General features: G+C 44.0%; 3 long non-coding RNA genes across 4 annotated transcripts in view; 2 read left to right on the top strand and 1 right to left on the bottom strand.

The window, feature by feature from the left end:
* LOC132537022 (uncharacterized) overlaps positions 1-4,944 on the top strand; it is an 84,750-nt gene extending 79,806 nt beyond the window's left edge. The window contains exon 3 of the long non-coding RNA XR_009548538.1: positions 4,839-4,944. This is a non-coding gene — a long non-coding RNA (uncharacterized LOC132537022). The remainder of the gene's footprint in view (positions 1-4,838) is intronic.
* The window catches only part of LOC132537021 (uncharacterized), a 200,318-nt gene that overhangs the window by 21,944 nt on the left and 157,845 nt on the right, over positions 1-20,529 (bottom strand). The gene's annotated exons all lie outside the window — the stretch shown is intronic.
* LOC132537019 (uncharacterized) lies at positions 7,474-8,681 on the top strand. The gene is made up of 3 exons (XR_009548534.1): positions 7,474-7,629; positions 8,107-8,148; positions 8,640-8,681. It is a non-coding gene; the product is annotated as an uncharacterized LOC132537019 (long non-coding RNA).

Genomic DNA, 20,529 nt, shown 5'->3' with positions numbered 1-20,529 from the left:
TGACCTAAAAGGAAGACTCAAATTGTTTACAGTGATGCTGTATCTGTGTTGATGGATGGATTGGGGATGTTTTTAGATTTCTCTAGTGTCTCAGGCAATCCAGAAAGTGATGCAGTCAGTGTCTGGATTAGGCATGGAGTCTACTATGAGAGTGGGAGGTGGTAGAATTGGGATTCCCATTAGAAAGAAACTCCATTTCATCCCACAGTGTCTTAGCATCCCTACCTGCCTCAGAGCCAGGTTATGCTGAAAGAAGACAGGAATGTTTTTGACCAGTATTTTTTTACATTTCTATTTATTTATTTAAAAAACGAGATGTTAACAAAACCATAGGATAGGAGGGGTACAACTCCACACAATTCCCAACACCAGATCTCTATATCCCATTCCCTGCCCTTAAGGAAGACAGGAATGTTTTTTACTATTATTTTTAAATTTCTTAGGAGCCATTTTATCCATACCATTCTAATACTCTCCCATCAATAATTATATATTGAAAAAAGTGTATTGGCTTGCTTTGTAGTATAACCAGACTAAAATGTCTAATTAAATAATTTATTATTATGACTTTTCTATCACCAGGGTTATTGCTGGGGCTCTTGGCTGCACAATGACTCCATTGCTCTCCACAGTCATTTTTTCCCTTTTCTAATTTGCTGCGCCAGAGAGATACAGAGATGGGGAGAGAAGGATAAAGGCAGACATCAGCAGCACTGCTCACCCACTTGGGAGGTTTCGGGATGTCTCTCTCCTTCTCCGGCAGGGTGTCCTCCAGGGGAAAGGTAACAGGCTGGTTCTTTCTCGCTCACGACAGGGGTGACACGAAGTAAAAGACACCAGGGGACTCTTAGCGTGAATCTAGAATCTGAGTCTTTAGAGTCCCAGAATCCTAGAGTCCGTTTATTAGCAAAATTGACATGAGTTACACAGAAAAGCAATGGAGTTAATTATTGTTGCGATATGGCAGAAATTACAGGTTTCTTAACAGTCAGCATGGCCCTAAGGTAGGGGGTTGGTATGACAGGAATTGATGAAATACAAGACAGTTATTTTCCATAACAAAGGCAACTTAATTATCCAAAGGTATTTAAGAGAAGCATAGGGGTTAAACCCGTAGGGTGAGACAGAGAGAAGATGGATATCAAAAGGCCATATAGTTTGGCATTTCTCTTGTCTGGGATCTGAGGTGTGTGATGAAGTGTGTGATAAGATGTGTTCTTCTATGATCAGAAGGTGACTTTGAATGAGTGAATCTGAGGCCATGTGGCCTGCAGTTAATGGAGGGAAGTACTGGGGTATCTGTGGGCCTGAGAGTCAAGAAGGAAAGAACCAAGTCTGAGTTTCCCCCCTTATGCTCACCTCGGTTGAGAGAGATTTACCAAGAGGTTATCTTCTCAGACCTCCATCCAAAGATGGGGGTGGTTCTCCCTAAGCTCTATCAGGCTCACACATGTTCCCAACAGGGAGGTGTTCTACACTCCCTCCCTCCACCCAGGATTAGGGTCCAGGGACTCAAAACCAGGTAGTGCCTGGGCTCCAGGTGCACCACTGCTAGGCCCCTGGTGATTCTTGCAACAAATACTGTCAATTCAAAAGGCTGAAGCCTGACAGACAGTATGAGACAAGACTCAGTGCCCTCTCTGCTTTCTGTCTTTGCTCATAGAGGCGTCCTTGGAGGTAGGACTGTATGTCAAGGGACAGGGCGTTCTTTCTACAGGCATTCTGCCTGTGAAAGATGAATAACACAATATATCTGGATTCCACCTTCGAATTCTTAAATTCTGTTAAAAGTAGCAAAGGCAAAACTCATACATCAGCCCATGCACAAATATTTCCATGGTGAGGTACATTATTCTCCTGGACTTAAGACTGGTTGGGCTTTCTTCCTTCTCTCCTTCTATAATGCTCTCAACTAGAAAGTGGGCCTGGTGACTGCCTGGCTCTCCACCTCCTCTCAGCACACAGAGTGGCCACTTGAGCTCATCATTACACACACTGCTATGTCACAGGTCTATTTGCTGGGAGAGGGTGGGTTATCCCCGGCCCTTGTACAATCTGTCATCAGACACCATCCATCACAGATTCTTGGTGGCAGTGGACCAGAACAGTGACATCATCACCACCATCAATGATATGGAAACTTAGCTGCAAGCACTCCACCATATACCACACGCCCATGGTCCCAACTTGGCCAAATCTACTCCTCCTCAGTGCCTTGATCTCACCCCTGAATCTGTGATGTCCTCTGGGGACAGGTCCACCCCAAACTGCTCCTGTACAGTAGCTACTATCCAGGAGACCCCCTTCTTCCCTGAGAACATAGTGGTGGAGGACATAAGCTGTTTCATTCTGGTTCTAGAGAAGTTGAAGGCCACCAGCACATCCTTAACCTTCTATCAGGCCCTGTAGACTGTCTACCTTCAAATTTGGGGGACATCACATCAGATGTCCAAGAGTTTAGGATTGCTATCTAAGCCAGTACCTGAAAGACTGTTTCCAGCAAGCTAGCTGACTATTTCTCACACATAACTGCAAAAACCAGACCCACAGGGCAGCCAGTGCTCCTGGACATTTACTGTCTTTTTTTTTTTTTAATATTTACTTATTCCCTTTTGTTGCCCTTCTTTTATTGTTGTAGTTACCATTGTTGTTGTTGATGATGTCCTTGTTGTTGGATAGGACAGAAAGAAATGGAGAGAGAAGAAGACAGAGGGGGAAGAGAAAGATAGACACCTGCAGATCTGCTTCACCAATTGTGAAGTGACTCCCCTGTCACTTCACGATGGGGAGCCGGGGGCTTGAACCAGGATCCTTATGCCAGTCCTTGTACTTCCTGCCACTTGTGCTTAACCTGCTGCACTACAGCCCAACTCCAGACTCCCGGATATTTACTGTCCTAACCTTTTATAGGTTCCTGGGCATGAAAACATGTGCTCTCATCAGGGTGAGCCACCAACCAGCACACCTGTGGAGATTCTCTGGAGTTGGCTGTCAGGAGCTGACCAGCCCCTGGGGCTCAACTTGAAACTTGAGGCCAGAAAAGGCTGCCTCCTGCTGGATGCTTTCCCTCTTTCTCATCTGCAGAATCTCCTTTGCAGACAGAACTATGTAAAGAAAAATGCATGTTCCAATCTTGGCCCCAAATGTATGAGACAAAGTTATTACTCAATGGCTATATGAATGACATATTAAGATGTAAGAGAGCACTTACTGGTGTTTCTCTAGGCTGGAGGGTAAAAAGCTGTGCATTTAATCACTTCATTATGGGGCTGGCGGTAGTGCACCCAGATAAGCACACATAGTACATGGTCAAGGGCCTTCCAGGTCCTGCTCATCCCTGCAGCAAGGAGGCTTCACAAGTGGAGAAGCATGTCTGTAGGTCTCTCTCTTTCTCTCTCTCTCTCTCTCTCTCTCTCTATATATATATATATATATATATATATATATATATATCCTTCCTTTCTCTTCTGAATTTCTTTCTGTCCTATCCAAAAAAATAGGGAATTAGTAAAAAAAAAAAAAAAGGTAAAAATATGGCAACCAGGTTCAGTGGTTTCCTGTGCCTGCAATAAGCCCCAGCGGTTATAACCATGGACACAAGGAAGAGAACTGACCCCAAATGTCCTAAGGAAACTCAAACTCTTATTGTGGTAGTTAATGCTGGACACATTAAAAGTGTTGTGTAGGGAGTCAGATGAGAGCACAGTGGGTTCAGCTCATGTGGCACAAAGCACAAAGACTGGCTAAGGATCCCAGTTCAAGCCCCAGCTCCTCACTGCTGGAGACACTTCACAGGCGGTGAAACAGGTCTGCAGGTGTCTATCTTTCTTCTCCCCTCTTTGTCTTCCTCTCCTCTATACATTCTCTCTGTCCTAACAACAGCAATTTCAATAAAAACAACAATAATAACTATAACAACAACAAAAAACAAGGTCAAAACAAGAGAAAATAAATAAATAAATAAATAAATAAATATAAAAAAACAAAAAAGTGTTGTGTAAATTTAGATCCAGATGTATCTCTAAAGTATGGAATAGAATCATTCCAAAGTTCTGAAAAACATAATCCATAGAAAAAAATCATTTTACAAAATATTGCAGACTGCTTCCAGCTGACAGTTAATATCAATCTACATGTATGTTGAATTTCTGATTCTTATTCAACATTATGCACTGTTATAAGTTGATCATTCACAATTAAATTATGTGAATGGATCTGTTAGAAGAATCTCCTTTCTAAGTAAGTAGTTGAAGAAAAAAACTGAGTGAGTTTTGTTCATTTTGCTTCCCTGTGTAGGTGATGAGTGCCCTCAAGAGGCTGAATTCCAAAACTGCAGCTAAAGCCAATCTGCCTGAACCTTTTAGAGGTGAAGTGCCAATGAGTCTCTGACAGACAAGGGAAGTGAATGACATCACGGCCACCTGACTTTACTTTACCAGTGTGCCAGCAGCATGACAGAAATATTGTATATGTGATCCATTGCTTCCTTAATCTTTTAATTGTTCCTTATGGCAAAGACAAACATCTGTCTCACTTTCCCTGGACTGAGTGAGGAAAAGCATTGTTCAACCATCACATCATTAGTAAGAATGCCATATTTTCCTTCAAACAGTTTATATTAAGGGAAGGTAAGAAAGAAAGAAAAGTCTGAGGAACCACTCAGCCTGGTCAAGCACTCAGATGATGCAGGAGGACAGTGAGAACAGGCTTCTCCCCACCTCTCTCTCCACACAAGCAGACACAGACACAAACACACTGTCTGGTGCTCAACACACTGTTTTTTCTGAACAGTGATTCTCTCACTGATGTTAATCTGGATGTTTCTTGTCTGTGATCAGATGGAGTGCATCCTACAGAGCTGTTTAAGACAAGAAGTAATGGAAGGCTCGGATGCACCTAGCTCAGAGCACTAGTTACAACATGATGGGTTCCAGACACGGGTCCACCCTAAAGAGGAAGAGCTTCACAAGCAGTTGAAGCAGGGCTGCAGATATCTCTCCTCTCTCCCTCCATCTCCTTCACTCTACTTTTTCTATCTCTGTCCAGTGAACTATGAATAAAATAATAAAAAAAGAAAGTGAAAGACTTTCATGTGTGAGGATCTGGGGTCCTTTCCAGGTTCAATCCCATTGCCAAAGGCAAGAGCTGAGCATTGCTCTTATCTTTCTCATTAAGATAAATAAATTAATTAATAAAAGAGAAAACATACCAAGAAGCTAAGGCATCTATTCTAGGATACATCAAGTCCTCCAATGGTTCCTTGAATGTGGGTCTTTTACACTAGAGTTGAAGGACATCAAAGAATGTCCACAACTCATTTGCCAATGGATTCATTCTTTCAAAAATGGTTTTATGAGGATAACATTGCCTTTGTGTGTGTGTGTGTACACACACACACACACACACACACACACACACACGCTCCTGGAAATAGTGTGTCTGTGACAGCATCCATGTGAATATCCTAGTGATATTTACTCTGTTTAGAATTATATAATTAGATGACCACTGCATGAAATAGGGGCTAGGCTTGTAGCATCTCTATTATTTCCAATAAAAGCCTGGAGGTCTATAGTCATCTCAAAAGGAAAAGATTAAAAGACTGAAAGCTGTAGGTGCAACTGGCTTTAGAGGGGCACTCTGTCAGCTGTCAGTTATGATGCTGACCTTTGACCACTGACATCACAGGCCAGGGTCCCTAGCTACAGTGGAATCTTCAGTCTTGGAGACTGAGCTGAACAGTGCACAAAGTGCTGTGCCCAGCTCTCACTTTCGTGTCAAGGAGTGAAGAGTAGAGGATGTCTGCGTCTACCAGAAAGTCTTCGAGGCTTTCAGCGTGTCTGCGCTGGCTGCCCTGCTTAAGGTAGAGTCTGTTCACATGCCCTGTGTGACCAGCAGAGGAGGAGGAGGGTGGTTCCAGGAGGTGCTCTGTGTGATTCCCACTGACAGGATCCTCAGCTTCAGCCCTGGTCTCATCAACAATTACTTGTGCTCATGAGATTCCCTTCTGCTGATGACAGAGAGCAGGCTTGACCCCTTAGCATCAGAGTCTTGTGGGCTTACTCAGGGCACGGCCAAGGAATAGCTTAGTACTTCCTTGAGTTGAGAAACATTTGAATGTTTGGTTTATTCTCTGCTGATCATGGGTTTCCTGCCCCCTTCAACCCCAAAGCAATGACTGACTTAAAGAAGATTAGAGTCAGTTTTCCAGAATCCTGTTATCTAAGTGTGTATGTTAACCTGAGACCACAATGGAATGACTTCTTCACACTCTTGGATCTATGCAATCTGACTCCTATAGGTCACACATAGATCTGTTTAGGATTATTTTTATGAGAGAGAGAATAAAAAAGAAGAGAAAAGAAGGAAAGAGAAAAGAAAAGGGGGAGAGGAATGGGTAGGGAGTGAGGCAGAGTCACTCAGGCAAAAATTGCAAATGATACTTGGGGTTGATTATGCTCTGCAAAACTCTATAGACACAGTGCTGCTTTCAGGCCTTGGCCATGTGTCCCTGAGTTAGTTCTTTGAAACATTTCTCATCCTCTCTCCTTTGACCTCTTAGTGTCCCCTTACATTTTTTATCCTTATATTGGGGGGGGGGGTCAGTTTTAATTAACTACAGTGCGGTTTGTTGACACAGGGTGTCTGCAGAACACTCTCACCTCCACTCATGTCCTCACCCAGGACCAAGCACCAGGGCCCCAATACCCTTGCTCCTGCTCACTCCCTCTTAGTGTCTCCTTTCTAACAGGTCCTGAGACTCTGCTACTTTCTTGTCCCCTGACACTGAAGTGACAGATCCTGGGCCTTGTCCTTTAAGCTGCCCTCAATTACCACCATTCCTGAGTGACCACAACTCTCACAGGAGCTGTGCCTAGCTCAAGACTCCTGAATTGGGCTGCTGAGCCCTTCTGGGGAATTAGACTCCTCTGTAATGCTCTGTGAGGGATGACATCAGCATGAGCTCCTGTGTCCCACCAGCCAGTGACAAGCTGCCCTGTGGGTCTGCTGTGTTGCAGCTCTTCTATGGAGGAGGGCAGTCTGGAAGAGAACATCCTAGTGTTGCCTTATGGCCATATCCAGTTCATGGGCACTGGAAAATTCCAGAAGGGTCGGAGGTGGCAGAAAAGGCAATTGGTCTTATATTCCAACGTGCTGCTCATCTCCAACACAAAGTATGTACCTGCCCCCTCGGGAGTTGGTGTAATGCACCAAAGTCAAAGACTCTGGGGTGGAGGAGCAGGGGGAGTACAGGTCCTGGAAAAGGATGACAGAGGACCTAGTGGGGGTTGTATTGTTATGTGGAAAACTCTCAGGGTAAACTGAGAAATGTTATGCATGTACAAACTATTGTAGTTACTGTCAACTGTAAAACATTAATCCCCCAATAAAAAATAAAGAAACACACCCACCATCTCCTCAGGAGAAACCCAGCTGCTCCCAGATTGCAGGGATGCAAACTAACAGTGCTGTGCTCTATTTCCTCTCCAGGTACAAGAGTCACTTCAGAATCAAGTACTTGGTGCCCCTGATGGACATGTGGGTGGAACCCAACATGAGGAAAGCTGCTAGAGCCCGCACATCGCTGGTCTTCGGCTGGGCTGACTGCAGCTTCGTGGTCTCTTTTCAGTAAGACTGCAGCCAGGCCATGCCTGATTCTTTATGACTCTCAGGGGCAGCACAGCTCCATCTGGGGCGGTCTCTTAGCCACACGTGCTCTGACCCACACAAGGACAGCTGTGTGCTTTCCACTGTCCCAAAATGGCTCTGATTCAGGCAAACACATGTAGCTGCTAAGCCCTTTTCAGGTGGTGACCAAGGGCTTGAACCCAGGTCCTTGTGCATGGTAGCATGTGCAGTTAACCACCAGCACCACCATATTGACCTAATTCCAATTAATCCTCCATTTAGAAGATTTCCTTGCCAACCCAGCAAACTTTCAAAGAACAGGGCCCCTCACTACCCAGTGACCAGGACAGGCCTCTTGTATCACACAGTCACACCAATATCAATCAATGATGGTGTTTACACTGGCCTGCACTCACAATATGTTTATGTGAATTGTGTGCATTTTTAATTTTTTTCTCCCCTTCTCTTGGATTTCAGATCAGTTGAGAAGATGGAGCAATGGTACAACAAGCTTTCTGAGTATGTCCTTATTTCATGTATTTGAAATCTTCAAGTTCTCAGAATGCAGAGTCCTAGCAGTCAGTGCCCATCCCTACTGTCCCCCTTCTCTTCATGCTGTGATGGGAGCTAACATCACCCTGCACCATGTATTAAACGGCCCTGACATAAGGGCAGGTTTCTCCATGGGCCGATTCTCAAAGCAAATGAACCTGCCAGAGCTACAGCCCAGGGTCTGGCCTGGACTCCAGGCAGGCCTAGAGGATGGGATGTTCAGCCCTGGTCTCAAAGACCTGACACCCTAGACATGTTTTCTGGGATCTGTCTCATTCTCCAGAAATATATTTGCATACTGTTTCTCTCATTACATCTTGCACATATCTTCCAAAACTTGGTATCTTGAAAAAGCATTGAAAAATGTTGAAATGATTAGCCAAAACACAAGTTCATTTGATAACAGTCTAACAGCTCATTTCTCCTTCTCTCTTTTGGGTCACTGTGGAATCCATTAGCAAAATTTATACCGCCATTCTCGAATACCTGGATACCAACCAAGAGGAGGCAGAACACACCTGTGTGAGTGTTTCTAAGAATAGAACTCATATCCCAAGTTCCTGCTTCACACAGAAAGTGGTCTAGAGATGAGAGAAGAATTCAGCACATACCAGCCAGAAAGATGTGTTTTCCTATTTACACACAGGTCTCTATGGCCACCAAAAAGGGAGCTGAGACAGGATGCAACCCTCTCTTGCATAAACAGAGTGGTTTGCATTGCTCCCTGTGGATTATCTCCTCCTGGAATGGGTGACTCTACTAATTAAAGAAAAAATAACAACCTCACTTTTCTTTATGCTATTGGACCAAAAGCAAGCTAGGAGGGACCAGGCAGTGATGTACCTGGTAGAGTGCACATTACCGTGCAAAAGGACCTGGGATCAAGTCCCTGAGATCTACTTGTGGCAGGGGAGCTTCATGAGTGGTGAGGCAGTACTTCAGGTTTCTCTCTCTTTCTCTGCCCCTTTCTCCCCCCTGTTTCCCCTCTGTCAAAGAAAACGAAAAAAGAAGATAGTGGCAGCCAGGAGCTGTGGAGTCATGATGCAGCCACCAAGCCCAGTGGCAAAAGAAAGTTCTTTGCGTATCATTTGGTTTCTGGAATTGCAGTACAATAGCTAAGACATTTACTATGGGGAACTAAGACATTCTCTTACCCACATTTTCAGTAGTGACTGAATAATGGTTAATAAGCTTATACAACTATAGGGGTAGAGTTCCATGCTCACCCCACTCCAAAGCACTGTGTCTCCCATAAGAGATAACTCCATAGTTCTCACAAACTTTGAGATATATTGGCACATCCATTTGGGGGGAGGGACTGGAGCTGATTATGCTTAATGAATTGAGAAGGTGAGAGCTACTAGGTGGTTTCACACATTTATGGAATATAAAGTCATGTGAACTTGAACGAAGTAATTATGAGTATCTTCTCTAATTTGTAAATGTACTTCTTTCATTATGTTAGAATCTTTCAGTCATGTGACCTTGGATATCTTTTCTTTCACATCTGAAATCTTTCCCCATTTTCAGAGACAGGATTACATCTCCTTCCCTTGGAGTTTTTTTGATTGTTTTACTATTTTAACGATGGATAGATACAGAAAGAATTTGACATGGGAAGTAGAGAAGGAAAGAGACAGAGTCACCTACAGCACTGCTTAACTACTCATGAAGATATCCCCCTACAGGTGGGGCCAGGGCTAGAACATGAGTCCTTGTCCATGGTAATGTGTGCACTTAACTAGGTGTACTGCCTTACCTGGCCCTAAGGAAGGTTTCTTTCTTTCTTTCTTTCTTGCTTGCTTGCTTGCTTTCTTTCTTTTTCCAGAGCACTGCTTTGCTCCACTCTGGCTTCGGGTGGTCCTGGGGGTTGTACCTGGGATTTTGGAGCCTTGGGCATGACAGTTTCTTTGCATAAGCATTATGCTAGGAGATCCCACTATGCTATTATCATAAGATACCACTTATTAGACCCATGGATGATGTCTGCATGTCCCTTGGACACTGTGTGCTCTGTTTACAATTCTTTACTGCATTAGAATGGGATCATTTTTAATGACCTATCACAAACCAATTCCTCCTAAATTTCTCATCTTCATTAACAGCTTAGTATGTCAATAATAAGGCTTTCTGGCAGGGTAGTGGCACCGAATCCTGGATTCTTGCACTTGGTAAGGTGTGTGCCTAACCAGCTGCAACACCGCCTAGCCCTCTCTTTTATTTTTCTTCTTCTGCATACTTTGAACATCTGCATCATGTCAGGGTTGGCCTTCACTCTGTAGCATTGATGCCATTTTCCTGCTTCTTCATACATCAGACAATGCTTCTCCTCTAGTGGGGGGGTATATTTTTTTAAATGCATTTGATCAGATAGTTGACATTTTAAATAAGAAATTACTCAACCAGGAGTTACCTATGTATGTATCCTGAGACTAGAGAGAAAGCAGGGAAAAAGTCAAATACCCTTGTCAACACACTTCTAAACATGCACTGAAAATCCAAGGATTCACTAAAATCTACAGTGGTGATTCTAAACCACAGTCACCCCCAAGGGGTCAAGTAGCTTTGATACTGGACAAAGGGTGCTCCCCCCCGCTCTCTCTCTCTGTGGGGGAACAGAGCTGCTGGGAAATGTGTTCTTCCACTGCTCACTCCAAAGGCTTATTGTGACCCTGACTTCTTTCTCTCCTAGGAGTCTGAGGAACCTGATCAGGGGTCTGTGAGTTCCAAGATGGGAGAAACCACAGAGCCACCTGCAGGTGAGTGTCAGGGCAATCTAAGAAGAGGCTGACTGGAGTGAGACATTAACTGCAAAGGCTCAGGGAAAATGGTTTCCAGCTTAGCTTCAATACCTTCTCACAGGGAAAAGTGCAGGCAATAGGCCTCCATGCATTCAACAGACACTGACCAACTCACTGCTCTGTAACAGACTCTGATGATAGTCCTTCTCTACTTCTCTGTGGCAGACAGGGTTGCTCTGTAGAGCTCTTTCTCATGGGGAATTCATTGCATTCCAGGCACAGGAATGTATAAGAGCATCTTCCTCTTTACTTTGTCAACTCTTTTCTTGGGCACATGCTAGGGCAGGGTCTCCTGTCAAATTCATGGACACAGAGACACAGAGACACAGCCTTCTTTGCACAGAAGGTCCAGGAGAAGGCCCATGTGTCATCTTCTACAGTGAGGTGAGTCTCTTTATGGTCAGCCTGGACCTAGATTCAGATTTCTCTACATGTAGGTGGCAAACATCTGCATGAACATGAAGTGGGCCAAATGCCAGCCACTGAGGGGCTTCCACTAGAAGGAGATGATTCCCGCAGCCTTGCATATGGAGACTTGCTGGGTGCCTGTATATGCTAGGTGCCAGGTCATATCTCCTTCTGAAACAAGCTCATGACATTAAAAATCAATCCAAAGGAGGGGGTGGGGGCAGGATTGTCAGGGACCCAGTAGCCCCACAGAAAACCATGCACATCTCCAAGGAAGACATAGCTCCATTGCCATGCTCTGGCTACATCCCATGGTCATGATGGGCTCATCCTGACCACTTCAGCCTGAACCTATGCTTGGATTTCTCTCCGTACTAAGGTGAATATCACCATGAAAATGGAATGGCTCCACTGCCGGTGACTCAGGACCAGTCTCAGGAACAGGAAATCTCTGGCTTGGCTTCCAGCCACCAGGAGTCCGTCCTTTTGGAGCAGCTATTTGAGGACACCCCAGGTTAGTTCCTCCTCAAGCCCAGACCCCAGGACAGGGCCAGCAGAGGAGAGGGAAATTGAACACTTTGCTGCCAGTGCCACCTCTGTAACCATTTGTCCCCTCCTGAAAACAAGCTCATGACACTGAAAACCAGCCTCACTGGAGAAATGGGATCAGAATATACACCAGAACTAATAGTGACCCAGCATGATAACTTCTACTTCCAAGTTTCTAGAAACCTCTTAAGTTCTCCAATAAAAAGCCATGGCCAGTTATATACACCTTCAAATTCAATCAAAAGTAGGGAGTCCAGGTCTCCTTTCTCAAATCCTCAAAGATTTTCCTGCTGATATGCAGGAATCATCTCCTACACTTATAACTGGGTTTGTTTTCTCCGACTGTCCCTTTACAAAGATTTCAGTTAGAAATGGAAGTTCGACCCCTTGGTTCTCCATGTCCTTCATCCTCTCACTGCATGTGCTCTGCTCCCTATGGTCCCTCCTTTGTGCACTGCTAATCCCACTGCTATGTTCACAGGTCTCCAGACTGGGGGTGACTCTACTTTTACCTTGGGCAGCTCTGTAGACAGAGGCCACCACAAGAGCATCTTGGTGGCTGTGGACCAGAGGGATGACACTGTCAGCAACCTCCATGATGTGGAAAGCATCAGGCAGAGCTCCGTGTTCAATCGTCTGCACGGGGGCCCCTCATGGCCACCTTTGCTGGACCTCACTGCCTCTGAGCTCAGAATTAAATACCTGATGGGTTGTGGGGACAGGGCCACCCATAAGCTGTCACTCTACAACTATGCCCTGAACCACCCCATCATCCCTGTGAACCTGGCAGTTGAGGAAATCATGGACTGTGCCACTCTGCTCCACCAGAAGGAGAAGGCCACCAGCACTCAGTTCTCCTGCATCATGGCCGTGCTGTGCACCAGCAACCACACAGAGAGTAACAAGGAAGACACGGAGGAGTGAGGCCCTCCATCCTGGTCCCCTGTTCCTGCTAGAGGTACGTGCCTCCTTCCTGACTGATGCCAGTGGTACAAAGGTGACCAGGTTCCTGGACACACCTCATCTACACCATGAGTCTGGATGAGCCTAGGCCATGTGAGATTAATTTGAGCAACCAGTCTGTGTGAGACACAAGGTGTTCTGGCTGATTAAAACAGGGCAAGAGAATCACATCCCAACAATGGCAGGACTTTACTCATTCTCTTGGTGGCAGCACAGTCTGAGAGGAGGCTGCAGAATTTTGCTGTATAGAGAGGAAAGGTTTCTACTACATGCTGACTAGGTTTTAATATATTTAACTTTTGATGTTAATTCAATTTACCTAATGGCTAGAGACAGTAATTAAGGTGGGAGGGAGAGACATATGGGGAGAGAAGGAGAGACACCTACAGCGTTGCTTTCCAGCTTCTGAAGCTTCCCCCCCTGCAGCTGGGGATAGGGGCAAGAACCCAGGTCCTTGCTCACTGTGGCATGTGTGCTCACAAGGTGGGCACCACTTAGCCCTTTCATGTATTTATCTCCAAGGAGACATACTCCCTTTAACTTATTTCTTCAGGAATCAAGAGGAAGTTAGTATATGAGAATATGTTTTGACTAAGACAGCTCTCTGTTTTTCATTTCAGGCATGACAAGAAGACAACCTCCTAATTCCAAGCCAGGAGAGTGAAACCTACAAAAAGGAGCAGTGATGGACCAACTCACACCTCTCTGAGCAGGATCCAGAGAGCCCCCTAGCAACACTCTGCTCAGCTGAAGGGCTAGGGCTCCTCTCAGCACCTTACTGGGGGCTCCCCTGGCAAATCTGCAGTCAGTGAGGCCACCTGGGTGTCTGCTGGAATGCCAACAGACAGCTTCCCCTTTCTAGAACTGACCCTTTCTTTTCCCTGTTACTTTATAATATCCAATAGAGAACAATTATTCTCTTAATCCTTTACAGGATTTTGAGTTAGTTCTCAGTCCAGCCATCTATGTGAAAACTTCCTGGTGGAAGACATGAAGCCCTCTGACTAACGCAGTTCTTTTAAATTTTTTTATCTAGTGTGGTCACAGTAAAAAAAATGTCAACTTTCTACATCCAGCTCATTTCATTTGAGACATCTTCCTTGATCCCTTCTTACATCCTGCTTTGAAGGTCTTTTCACAGAAATCTCTCTCTTATTCCTTTCACAGTATGTATGTAGTTCTAGAGTCTTTTGCTGTATTTTCTTCTTATTTGTACTGCCATAATAAATATCACTTCCTGACTCTGTGCCTTATACAACCACTCTCTTTGCACAGGGCTCATACGAAACCTTGGTGGACTCCTCTGGGCAGCTCTGCATTAGCTGAGGTCCCATTGTGTTTGCAGACAGCTAACAGATCAACTGGATCTATTTTCTGTGTGTTGCCTGTTCCCCAAGCTTCCACAGGGTGGCACCTAGATTCTTCAGTGCTGGGAGAAGGGCTCCCATACCACAGCCAGACAGCCACTGAGGTCTCTGCCTGCTTCCCATTTGTCCATGTTCCATGGGCCAGAGCAAGGACATGGCTGAGTCTGCAGTCAGCCCAGGAGGAGACAGTAGCAGAGACTAAAGATGGCGCGCTTCAGACTTCTGGATGGCTGTTACTGTGATCAGCACATTTCACTGCAAAGTTCAAGGTGACACCTCTACTGCCATAGGCCCTCAGCTACTAGCCTTTTACTCCTTAGCCCAGCACTTCCCAGACAGTAGCCAAGTGTGGGAACAAATGGTCATGGAATAACCACTCATTATGCTGACACTGGCCTCTTTGCACCACATGCAGGTCAGAAGGTCACAGGTCAAAACTGGCTTCCTGGGGAAATGAAGGTCACTGTTCAACCTGACTGCCCTTTCTCTTTTTTGGAAAACTTAGAACTACACTAAGAACTTTAGAAAATATAACACCCGGGATTCGGGCTGTAGCTCAGCGGGTTAAGTGCAGGTGGCACAAAGCACAAGGACTGGCATAAGAATCCCAGTTCGAGCCCTGGCTCCCCACCTGCAGGGGAGTCGCTTCACAGGCGGTGAAGCAGGTCTGCAGGTGTCTATCTTTCTCTCCCCCTCTCTGTCTTCCCCTCCTCTCTCCATTTCTCTCTGTCCTATCCAACAACTATGACATCAATAACTACAACAATAAAACAACAAGGGCAACAAAAGGGAATGAATAAATAAATATAAAATAAAATTAAAAATTAAAAAAATTTAAAAAAGAAAAATATAACACCCAATGTCCTTTCAAAGAGAAGTGACATTTTTAAACAAGCAAGTTCACATTTTCCAAAATTAAAAGCACAAACTTTCTAAAATATCAGAGTATGCTTTTGTCAAAATTAAAAAAATGAAAACCTGTGTACACTACTACTACACCTGAAAATTATAAAAGTTTAAGATCAGGAGTTGGGCAGTAGCACAGCTGGTAAAGCACAGGTGGCACAAAGCAGGAGGACTGGGGTAAGGATCCCGGTTAGAGCTGCCAGCTCCCTACCTGCAGGGGAGTCGATTCACAAGTGGTGAAGCAGGTCTGCAGGTGTCTATCTTTCCCTTCCCGTCTCTGTCTTCCCCTTGTCTCTCCATTTTTCTCTATCCTATCTGACAAGATCAACAACAATAATAACTAAAACAACTAAACAAGGGCAATAACGGGAATAAATAAATTTTAAAAAGTTTTCACTCTCTGAAAGGCAATAAAAAAGATAGATACAACGAGTTGGGCAGTAGCGCAACGGGTAATGGGCATGTGGCATGAAATGCAAGGACTGACGTAAGGATCCCGTTTCTAGACCCCAGCTACCCACCTGCAGGGGAGTCATTTCACAGGTGGTGAAGCAAGTCTTCAGGTGTCTATCTTTCTCTCCCCCTCTCTGTCTTCCCCTCATCTCTCCTTTTCTCTCTATGCTATCTAATAATGATGACAACAATAATTACAACAATAAAAGCAGTAAGAGCAACAAAAGGGAAATAAATATATAAATAAAAATTTTTAAATGCACCATAAAAATCTTTTTTAAAGAAAAGATGGAAACAATTATTTCAGTCAGTTCCAACTCACTGAGCACGGGAGTTTTTTTTATATTTTTCAATAGTGACCCACTTTTTTAAAGCTAATTATAAATACAATCAACATTATAGTTTCTTTTGCACCTCCCTAATAACAAGTGTAATATTTTTATGTATTTATTGACTACCTGTACTTTTTCTGTACCCTATTCATAATATTTGAAAAACTCTAAAGGCCCATGTGTCATTTTATTCTTGATGTTTCATTGTTGTTGCTAATGCTATGGCTTCTGCTCATTAGCTATAGGACTCTATCATCATTATCAGCTGTCTTCATTTAATTTGATTTATTTTATTCATATATAATAAATATATCATTTATGTTATTTTTATTATTGGCTACAGGACTCTAAGATCATCATCAGCTGTCTTTATTTTATTTATTCATTTTGAATGTATGTAGAGACAAAGATGAAGAACCGAGATGCGGAACTGTTCTACTATTTCTAAAACTTTCCCCCATCCCCACCTAGCGAGTGGGGACTGGAGCTGGAACCCGGTCACCAACATGGCAACTTAAGTGCTCTACTGGGTGACACACAAACTGCCCACTTTTCTCAATTTTTAAGAACTTCCCATAGTCTTGAATACTCAGATGGTCTCCAGGCATGTCACTCATCTAACTTCCTTATCTTCCACTGTCCCTGCTGGGGAAGCCAGCATAATGGTTTTGTATGTCAAAGGCTTCCATGCCTGAGGCTCTGAAGTTCCAGGACCAATTTTCAGTTCCATCATAACCCGGAGCTGAGCAGTGCTCTGATCTTTCTCTTTTTGCATCTCTCTCATTAAAAATATAAAAAATTAAGAGTCGGGTGTTAGCGCATCGGGTTAAGTGCACATGACGCAACGCACATGGACAGGCATCAGGATCCCGGTTCGAGCCCCAGGCTCCCCACCTGCAGGGGGTTTGCTTCACAGGCTGCGAAGCAGGTCTGCAGGTGTCTATCTTTCTCTCCCCCCTCTGTCTTCCCCTCCTCTCTCCATTTCTCTCTGTTCTTTCCAACAAGGACTACAACAGTAAAAACTACAGCAATAAAACCACAAGGGCAACAAAAGGGAATGAATAAATATTAATAAAAAACTTTTAAAAATTATAAATATATATATATATATTTTAGGGTCCAGGCAGTGACACATCTGGTTGAGCCCACATGTTCCAGTGCACAGTGACCCAGGTTGAGGCCTCTGATCTCCAACTGAGGTGGAGAAAGCTTCAAGATTGGTGAAGCATGGCTGCTGGTGCCTTCTCCACCTCCCCCTCCATTCTACATTTCTCTCTGCCCTTTCCAATAATAATAGCCTGTTAAAAACATATATCTGTACTTTAATTTCTAATATTTAATTGTATGCCAAGACATATGCACAGCTATGTTTATATAGCTATATAGTTGGTAAATCAAAATATGGAAGCAACCTAAACACAGACAACTAGGTAACCATATTAGAATGGGGCATGGCTGGTGATGCACACAGCTGAGACTGCTCTTATCATACACAGGGACCTGGGTTTGAGTCCCTGCTTCCCACCAGCAGGAAGGATGTTTAATGAGTGGTGAAGTAGGTTTAGAAGTCCCTCTCTCTCTTTTTTCATTTTTACTTAATTCCCCCTGTCAGGGTAATTGCTTCGGCTCAGTGCCTATGCTACAAATCCACTGCTCCTGGAGGGTACTTTTTCCTTTTGTTGCCCTTGTTGTGTATCTTTGTTGTAGTTATTATTGATTTTTATTTCTGTCATTGTTGTTGGACAGGACAGAGAGAAATTGAGAGGAGGGGAATACAGAGGGGGGAGAGAAAGATATGATTAGTGAAGTAAATGAATAAATCAATCAACAGATTTTTCCTTTTCCTTTTTTTTTGCCTCCAGGATTATTTATTGCTGGGGCTCAATAAGAATCCACTTTTCCTGGTGGCCTATTTTTTCATTTTATTGGATAATACAGAAATTAAGAGGTGAGAGGGATGGAGAATGATGGACACACTAGCAGACCTACTTAGACTTTTGTGAAGTGACCCTCCTGAAGGTAGGGAGTGGGGTTTGAAACTTGAACCTTGTATTGGTCCTTGTTCTCAGTACTATGTGTGCTTAACCAGGTACACTGCCAGCCCATTCAATATACGTATTTAAAATATTTTATTATCTTTATATATTTATTGATGGGATAGAGACAGCCAAAATTGAGAGAGAAGGGGGTGATAGGGAGGGAGACACCTTCTGCACAGCTGCACCACTCATGAAGCTTTCCCCCTGCAGGTGGGGACCAGGGGCTTGAACCTGTGTCCTTTAGCACTGTAACATGTGCTCTCAACTAGGTGAGCCACCACCCAGCCTCTCTCTCAAAACATTTTTTTTCAAGACAGCACTTCTTTGTGAAAAAAAAAATAGATAGGAGACTTCACCTCTCTGGCTAACACCATCAAGCGTGGTTAGAGGTGCAGAGGTGCAGGTCTGAGGCTTGTTTTTTTTCCTGAGAACATGTAGCTGAAAACATGGAAAATGGGATGAAAAAGACACTGGGAACAGGTGAGTTTGGGACAGGGGTATTGATGCCTTTACATTGTGCAATGCCTGTTTTCTACTTTCATTATTTTAATAAATCATTTCACCTAAAACAAATTACACTGTGATGACAAAACAAACAGAAAGACCCAGCAACTATATTGTTCCCCAGATGTACAAATTATTATATTATTGACAACAACAACAACAATAAAACAACTGTAAACTAGGTGTTCATAAAGTAAGACTCATCCTGCTAAAATGTATTTTATGCAATTTTCATTCTTGGTGCAAAATCTTTCTTCTTAAGATAGAGACAAAAAACAGAGGGGCAAACAGACAAATAGACAGGGAGAGAGAGAGAGAGAGAGAGCCAAAGCTTTTTTCATAGTGGAGGGTCTGGGCTTGAAGCTTTGTCATAAAAAAGCAATGAAGTGCACTAAGACAGCTTTTTGCCCTTCCTCTGATGCAAAATCTTATCAAATCATTTTTTTTCTTTAGTAGGCATATTAGAAGCATAACATGTAAGCATGGGGGAATAGGAAGCTGGAGAATTACAAAAAAAAATTTAGCTCTGACCATCAACATCCAGTCAGTATGTGGGAAGTAAGTCAGGGTGGAGTGAGGTTAGAGCCACATTCTAGCTGAGTCAAGGCCACTTCAGCCCAGGCTATGCTCAGAGTCCCTTTCACCCCCTCCCAATAGTCCCTGTGCATTGGAGTCCCCAGTACAGGTATGGATTGTCAGGCCTGATAGTGCATCTGATCCCGGGGTTGCCAGGATACTGGACACACCCTGGGGTGGGGAAGGCCTCCTCCCAGGTCCTAAAGGCCCTGCTCAAATGAGAGAACAATGCACCTACAGAGAAGCTCATGCAGGACAGGCTCTGGGCACTCAGCATAGGAGCCACTGTCACCATACACAGGTGGGGACCTCCAGCCGGTGGGCAACAGGAGATAATGCAAACAATATTCTTCATAAGAATGCAGCTGTCTCTAGGAAGAGCCAGCTTGTTGGGGACCCTGAAACTATAATGTCTCATCACTTATGTGACCCATTTCTCTCTTACTGGCAGCTATGTATTAAAACTAGTTATGATACAAATTCTTTGTCATCTTTGTAGTTCTGTTTCCAGCTTTCACAGTGTTTTGGACACATCAGGGTAAACTCAGACAGTGGTCAACAGGGCCCTTTAGGTTAAAAATAAGCCTGTCTTATTTGATACCCCTGAATTATGCCTACATCCTTGGCATAAGGTCAGAATTTGAAAAGTAAACAGAGAATCTGATATAGTCACTAAAATGGAGATAACAAGTCTGATATAGAACAGTTAAAGACGAGGAGAGAGACCATTCTACTGTGTATGCACTTAAGATGTTTATACTTGACATAGCTACATGTATACACAGCCAATATATAACGAAAAGAGCTGCCAGTGCAGAACACATACAGGGCAGACTCTTTTTTTTTTTTTTTTTTGTCTCCAGGGTTATAGCTGGGTTCAGTGCCTACACTATGAATCCACTGCTCCTGAAGGCTATTTTTTCCTTTTGGTGCCATTGTTGTTAGTGCTGCCATTGTTGTTGGCTAGGAAAGAGAGAAATGGAGAGAGGAGGGGAAGACAGAGACAGGGAGAGAAACATAGATACCTGCAGACCTGCTGCACCGCCTGTGAAGTGACCCCCTGCAGGTGGGGAGCTGGGGGCTAGAACCAGGATCTTCACTCAGTCCTTGAGCTTTGCACGACATGCGCTTAAACAGGGCACAATCTTGTAAGTGGTACACCATGTGCCTGCCAATCTTCATTATAGAGCTCAGGCTCCTGGCATCTGGTCCTTAAACCCAACACTATTCTACAATACCAGTTACTATTGAGGGCATAGGAATAATTAGAACAATGTGAACAAGAAAACTGGGATACAGTGCAGTGGAATAAGTGCTAGACTCTTGAGAATGAAGTCCTAAATTCAATTCCCAGCACTGCATATACAGAACGATGCTCCAGTTCTCTCTCTTCCTCATATTAACAAATAAGTAAATTTGGGGGACTGGGCTGTGGTGCACCAGGTTATGC

The sequence above is a fragment of the Erinaceus europaeus genome, chromosome 2, assembly GCF_950295315.1.
Source record: "Erinaceus europaeus chromosome 2, mEriEur2.1, whole genome shotgun sequence".
In the NCBI taxonomy this organism is placed as follows: Eukaryota; Metazoa; Chordata; class Mammalia; order Eulipotyphla; family Erinaceidae; genus Erinaceus; species Erinaceus europaeus.
The sequence above is the reverse complement of the archived record's forward strand: the minus strand, read 5'-3'. Positions and strand labels throughout refer to the sequence as shown.